The following is a 6,950-nucleotide window of genomic DNA, read 5'->3' on the forward strand; positions in this document are numbered from 1 at the left end:
GTAACATCCTAAAAACTGTGCATTTTCAAATTCATGCATTGCATCATATCAGCATGTCAAAGTTTCAGTTTTAGAAAATACTTCACATGTTTCTTGCATAAAAGTGATTTATATTGCTAGTATTGCTTCTTGTTGATCAATATATATATATGCATACTATATTTACCCTGGTGCTTTACTGGATTGGGGCTGTGCCCAGTATATCCAGTACTGTACTGAGAGTTTTTACAAATTTTCGTATTTTTATTTTACGTCAGATTTTACAACCTCCAGCTAATTCAGTTTTCAGAAAAAAAAACAGAAAAGAGAAAGAAAAAAAAAGAAACTGACCGGCCGGCCAGGCCAAAGGCCCAGCCAGCATCCGCGGATTGTCCACGAGCTGCAGCTCCCGGGACGCACGCACGTTCTCTCTTTTCTCATCTCGTTTTCTATTTCTTTTCTTTTGCCTGACGCGGGTCCCACCAGAGCATCTCCAACCTCCAGACTATAGCTTCGTATCTGAAACAAACTCTGTTCCAAAACGAAGCCGGAAGAATCTCCCGGTTCCGTTCGATTTCGTGTTCCCCTTTGCCACGAAACATCCCTCTATAAATACTCCATGAGCTCCTCCGTTTTTGCTCCCTAAAATCTCCAATTTTTGCGCCGCCAGGCTGCGCGAATTTCTCGCCGGAGTTCCGATCTGCCGCAGCCATTGGAGCCCGGAACCGGAGGTTCCCGTCACCCAGAGTGCCCCTCCTTCACTTCATGTTGTTCCCCTTCGTCAACCGCTTCGCCTCAACCTTTTTCCCCAACTGCAGGGCACGGAACCGCTCGGGAGAGGTCGCCGGAGCTTTCGCCGCAGTTCGCCATCGCCCGGAGCTCCATCCACTCGTAGCTGCCACCCGAGAGAGATACACAACGGGAGAAACATTACTGTGACCTTTGTTGTCCGCAGCATCTCGTCGGCCGAGCCTCCATCGCCAAGGACTACCAGAGACGCCGGGACGACGTCGCCGTCCACGCCTAACCACCACGCCGTATGGTTCATCCTAATCGACCATCACCAAAAGGATAATGCACTGAACCAGAACAACGTATCACATATGGCCAAGTCTACCTTATTTCTCTTTTCTCACCCCGCGCACATGCGATCGATCGATCGTGTAGATGGTGCTAGCTCTTTCACCCATAAAGACTTTGAAAATTCATAACAAATAATCTACAGCTCCGTTTTAGATGATTCCTTTTGCATTGAGTTCGTAATTGAATTCTCTGTAACTTTCGTGTAGAAAGTTTCTCCATCCGAGAAACTTTTTCTGACAACTTTTCGGACAAAATTATTAAAACACCGCGAAATGTTTAATCTTGTAAAAATCGTAACTATTGTTTCGTAACTCGGATTTGAGCAAATAATATATCGATGGATTCAGAAAAATGAGAAGAATATTTTGGTACTGTTAGTTTGTACTGTTACGAAACTTGCGAATTTTGCAATTTAAAATCGTGTATATAGTATTTTTAGTATATTTTAAATTCTGTAAACTATTTTAATATGAATCCAACGCCAAATTGCAGATACTTAGATTGCCTATCCACCAGTATGCCTGTAAGAGATATTAGAAACTATTTTATACATATATATTTTGTTCATGGTTAAATGGCTATTTGAAATCTTTATTGTATAAAGTAATTGTTTATAAAAAAAATGTTTGATATCAAATTATTTCCAGAGCATGCATGCATAATTTCATTGTGTGTTTTACCTGTTTGTGTTGTTTGGTGTTTGATTGTGAATTGTTTTGCTTGCGTTAGATTGCCCGGATTGCAACGAGTGTGATTGCGACGACTGTCTGAACACCGACCAAGGCAAGTGTCACAAACTCATTATCCTACTGTTTTCTATGCATTGGTAGTTGTTTTATGTGCATACTGTTTTCAAATTGCTGGCCCTGGGATATTATCAAAGTGGAGAGATTGCGAGAGATAAAAGTTTTATTCTCTTAATGATACAACCATGTCAAATTAATACACCCCTGGGTGGTAAGTGGTAATGCTTGGTTTATGTTGAGTGGTTGCACCGGGTCATTTCTATGGCAGCACCGTGTGCATCACACTTGAGGTTGGCCACCCAGGAACAAAGAGATTAGCCCGGTTTTCTTGTTTTAGTAGCTTCCAAGACAACCACATGCTATATGGGCTCGGCTAGATTGAGTAGGTTGCGAGAACTCGACCCAATGTACAGAGGGTGGTAGATGTTGGTAGGACGGAGCGCGTCCATTGTGGTTGAGGTATTGCTTCGAAAGGTCTTGTCCTAGTCGACATCTCGTCCATTTGAGCAAAATGCGCATCATGGAAGAAGAACAGACTAGGTCATGTGGGGAATGTGTACAACCTCTCGAGAGTGTCAAACCTAAGTACTTAGCCGTGTCCCCTGGTTACGGACATCTATGAGAAATTAGAGCTTGAAACTGTTGGATGATCTCGTCGACCGAATTTCTGAAATTAATGCACCAGTGTGGTTTATGGGTAGTAATTAGTCTTATCGAAATACTATGTTTTAAGAAATGTTTTGAGAGTAGGGAAAATAAAACCGGCTTTACGCAAATATGAACTCCACCTCGCCAAATATCATGTAGTTATAGGCGCCGTAAAAGCCACCATATGACATCTTGCCATTTCCATTCCAAGTGTAATGACCCTTCGGGCTGCAACGTTTTTATGTTGCAGAGTTATTCGAAGACGAGTAAGAGATACCGTAGGTTGCGAGCTTACACCCAACATGTTCGCCTGTGGCGTGATGGAGCTCTTCGTTTATTTATTTGCTGCTTGAACTATGTTATTTTCAGCTAGCCTTGAGCTATGCACTTTGTAATAATTATACCATGGATCATACGTTGTAATAATTGACGCATTTGCTATTCTGGTTATTCATCGAACCGTGTGTGCTAGCGATTGATCCAAGGGACTAGCACGGAAAGCACGTAGATTCAATCCGTATTCAGGTTGTGTCGCTTCGGATGGTATCGAGCATTGTGTTGCCTCGTAGGTTCGTGACCTTAGAAAATGGAGTAGATTAGGATGACCATAGAATTGAAAACCTATTTAATTTTATCTTATATCTTCTTGCTCTTCATTTCTCATAATTCTATCTATCATTTTTCTCACTCTCCTCTATTCAAAATAATAGATGTTCATTACCCAATTTAGTTAATGAGTCAAATCTCTGTTGGATTAATTAATTGACAATATGACCATAATGATGAGGATGGTGATGGAATCAAAGTTGGAGCAAACACCGAAGAAGAAGATGAACAAGATGACTCCGAGGAGGTGATCTAAATTATGTCTAATGATGAGGAAGACCCTCCGGAGGAGGACACACCACCAGCCATGAACACTCACTCAAAGAAGCGCAAGTTCATGAAGGCCTCAGACTACGTCAAACTCTTCAAGGTTTAACTAGGATTTACCACCATTAGTTCTTCGTTAGGAAATCGATATTCGTGATAGCTAGGATATTGACCATATCGTCTTGTGGTATGGCCAAGGTATTGCTTAGGATCTGTTATTCTTGAATCTTTGAATTGTTAGGAATTTTCGTGAGAATTTATAATATTAAAGGCGTTTTCCATAAAGTACTGAATTGAAGAAGTGCAGTTTTCTGGATGTTGCTGTTTACCACGTGATTTTTCATGCTTTACTGGTAACTCTAAAAATCACGAAAAATTCAGGTTAGGTGTGGAATTCGTTCCTGTGCATGCACAAAAATTGGCTAAATTTTCTGACGTATTGAAGTGCCTCTGTAAAATACGTTTTCACAGTAATAAAATTCTGGACAGATTTTGTCTTTGTTACAGGGATGTCTTGTTTGATTGTTGTGTGATATGTTTGGTGTGAATGCTTGCTGCCATGGTTGTGATTAGTATGGGTAGTCTTTTCCCTGTAGTTCTATCTATCTATACTTATCTTTGCTGAACCAACATACGCCTCCTCGACGTGCACGGACCGGGACCAACAACACTGAAAACAACAACCCCAATCCCGATGTGCAGCTGCTGATCAACGCACGAGCACAGCTCATGCAGACAATGAATCAGTTCATAGCGAACCAGAACCAGAACAACAACCACCACAACAACAACAATAATCCACCCCTGTGGGTAGATATGCTCACAAGGTTCCCGAGGTTGAGGCCTGCCAAGTTTTCTATCGCACCCGAGCCAATGATAGCATTGGACTGGCTGCGTGCTGTGGACAAGGACCTAGTGACAGTGGGATGTACTGAAGCTGAGAAGGTGAGGTTTGCTGCCCACTTGCTTGAAGGACTAGCTGCATCATGGTGGGATAATTACCAGATAACTCACCCCCTTCCCGGAATCACCTGGGAAATGTTTCAAGAAGGGTTTCGCACATGCCTCATGTTTCAACCGGAGTTATGACCTTGAAGAGAAGGGAGTTCCAAAACCTGCGCCGTAACCACCGCACCGTGGCCGAGTACATAGAGGAGTTCGAAGCAACTTGGCGCGCTATGCACCGGAAGATGTGGATACCGATGCAAAGAGGAAGGAGAGATTCCCGGATGGTTTGCATGATGATCTTGCCGTTCAATTGTCCATTGTGCATATTCCTGATTTTCGTACACCGTTGGACAAAGCTACAATTCTTGAGGGAAAGGCATGTGGCTGAGAACCGCAAGAGGAAACATAGCAATAACCACAACAACTCAGCGCCGCATCGTAGGACCCGCACATTCCATGATGGTAATGGAAATTCTGGACAGCATAAGCATGGAGGCAATGGACACAACCACCATGGTGGGAATGGACATCAGCACAAAGGAGGAAGTGGCCACCACCATAATGGTCAGAAGCGTCTTCACCACAACTCTGGAAGAGGTAATGGCCACAACAATGGAGATAGCAATGGCCGAAACCGTTCCAACAACTTCACCGGCACGGATATCAGCCAAGTGGAGTGCTTCAAATGCAGGAAGACCGGGCACTATGCTAATGATTGCCCGGAGAAGAAGGATGTGAATGCGAAGCCAACTCCGTTTCGGAAGGGACATGTCAACCATGTCAACGTGGAGGAAGTCTATGAGGAGCCGTACGCCGTGATTGGTACGTTTTCGCTCAATAATTTTTCAGCACTCGTACTATTTGATACCGGAGCATCACATTCATTCATATCGAGGGTATTTGTGGATAGAAATAAGATACCTACTAGCACCATAAACAGGCCTATTAAAATAAACTCACCAGGGGAGAGATGATTGCGACCTATGGGTGTCCCCATTTAACCTTAGTGATTGGAGCACATAGTTTCCCCACTAGCCCGATTGTTTTGGAGTCACAAGGCTTAGATATAATATTGGGCATGAATTGGATGACTGAATATGAAGGTGTCATAGATTTTGCTAATAGAGCAATAATGCTTACAACCCCTGGAGAAGAAGCGCATTCGATTTAAGTCCACATTTGAGCTTAAGGGATCCAACATCAATTCTCTTAAGGGGGTTAGCATAGAGGATGTGCGCATAGTGAGAGTTTATTTGGATGTGTTTCCGTAGGAGTTACCAGGAATGCCACCCGATAGAGATGTTGAGTTTCTCATTGAATTAATGCCTGGAACTGGACCTATAGCTAAGAGGCCGTATAAGATGGATGTAGAGGAATTAAAGGAACTTAAGAAACAGACTTAGGGAGCAACTGCAGTAAGGGTTTTATTCGGCCTAGTTCATCATCTTGGGGAGCGCCTGTTTTATTTGTGGAGAAGAAGGATTCTACTTAGAGACTAGTTATGGATTTTCGCTCTCTCAATGAGGTGACAATTAAGAATAAGTACCCGCCGCCCAATATCAATGACTTGTTTGACCAGCTGAAAGGAGCAAAGGTGTTCTTCTAAGATCGATCTTCGATCGGGTTATTTCCAATTGAAGATTCGAGAGCAGGATATACCCAAGACTCGCGTTCACTACTAGGTATGGTTTATATGAGTATACAAGTTATGCCATTTGGACTAACAAACGCTCCAAAGATATTTTATGACTATGATGAACAAGGTATTCATGGAGTACTTGGATAAATTCGTAGTGGTATTCATTGATGATATATTGATATACTCTAAAGATGAAGATGAGCATGAGAAACATTTGCGTTTGATCATGGAGAAACTTAGGGAACACAAGTTGTATGCTAAATTCAGCAAATGTGAGTTTTGGTTGAACAAAGTGGAATTTCTTGGACATATTGTTTCAGCAGAAGGAGTTGCAGTTGATCCAAGTAAGGTAGCAGCTGTGACTGAGTGGCAGTCGCCTAAAAATGCAGGGGAAATCCGGAGTTTCCTAGGACTTGCAGGATATTACCGGAGGTTCATAGAAAACTTCTCCAAGATTGCCAAACCGATGACTGAATTATTGAAGAAGGAGAAGAAATTCGCCTGGACTGATGAGTGCGAGGCCAGCTTTCAAGAATTGAAGCAACGCCTAGTAAGTGCACCTGTTTTATGTTTGCCTGATATTCAGAAGGATTTTCAAGTATATTATGATGCCTCTCGTCAAGGACTTGGTAGTGTATTGATGCAAGATGGAAGAGTGGTTTCATATGCCTCGCGCCAACTCAAGCATCATGAGAGGAATTATCCAACGCATGACTTGGAGTTAGCATCCGTCGTGCATGCACTTAAGGTATGGAGACATTATCTAATGGGAAAGCATTGTGATGTGTTTACTGATCACAAGAGTTTGAAGTACATATTTACTCAGAAAGAGCTAAACATGAGACAAAGGAGATGGTTGAAATTGATAAAGGATTATGATATGGATTTGCAGTACCACCCAGGAAAGGCTAATGTTGTAGCCGATGCATTGAGCCGCAAGGTTTATGTGAATGGTTTAACCGTAGGGGAGTTACCATCGGGTTTATGTGAACTGTTCAAGGACCTTAGGTTGGAAAATAGTTCCAAAGGGATAC

This window comes from Lolium rigidum, chromosome 1, assembly GCF_022539505.1.
Source record: "Lolium rigidum isolate FL_2022 chromosome 1, APGP_CSIRO_Lrig_0.1, whole genome shotgun sequence".
In the NCBI taxonomy this organism is placed as follows: domain Eukaryota; kingdom Viridiplantae; phylum Streptophyta; class Magnoliopsida; order Poales; family Poaceae; genus Lolium; species Lolium rigidum.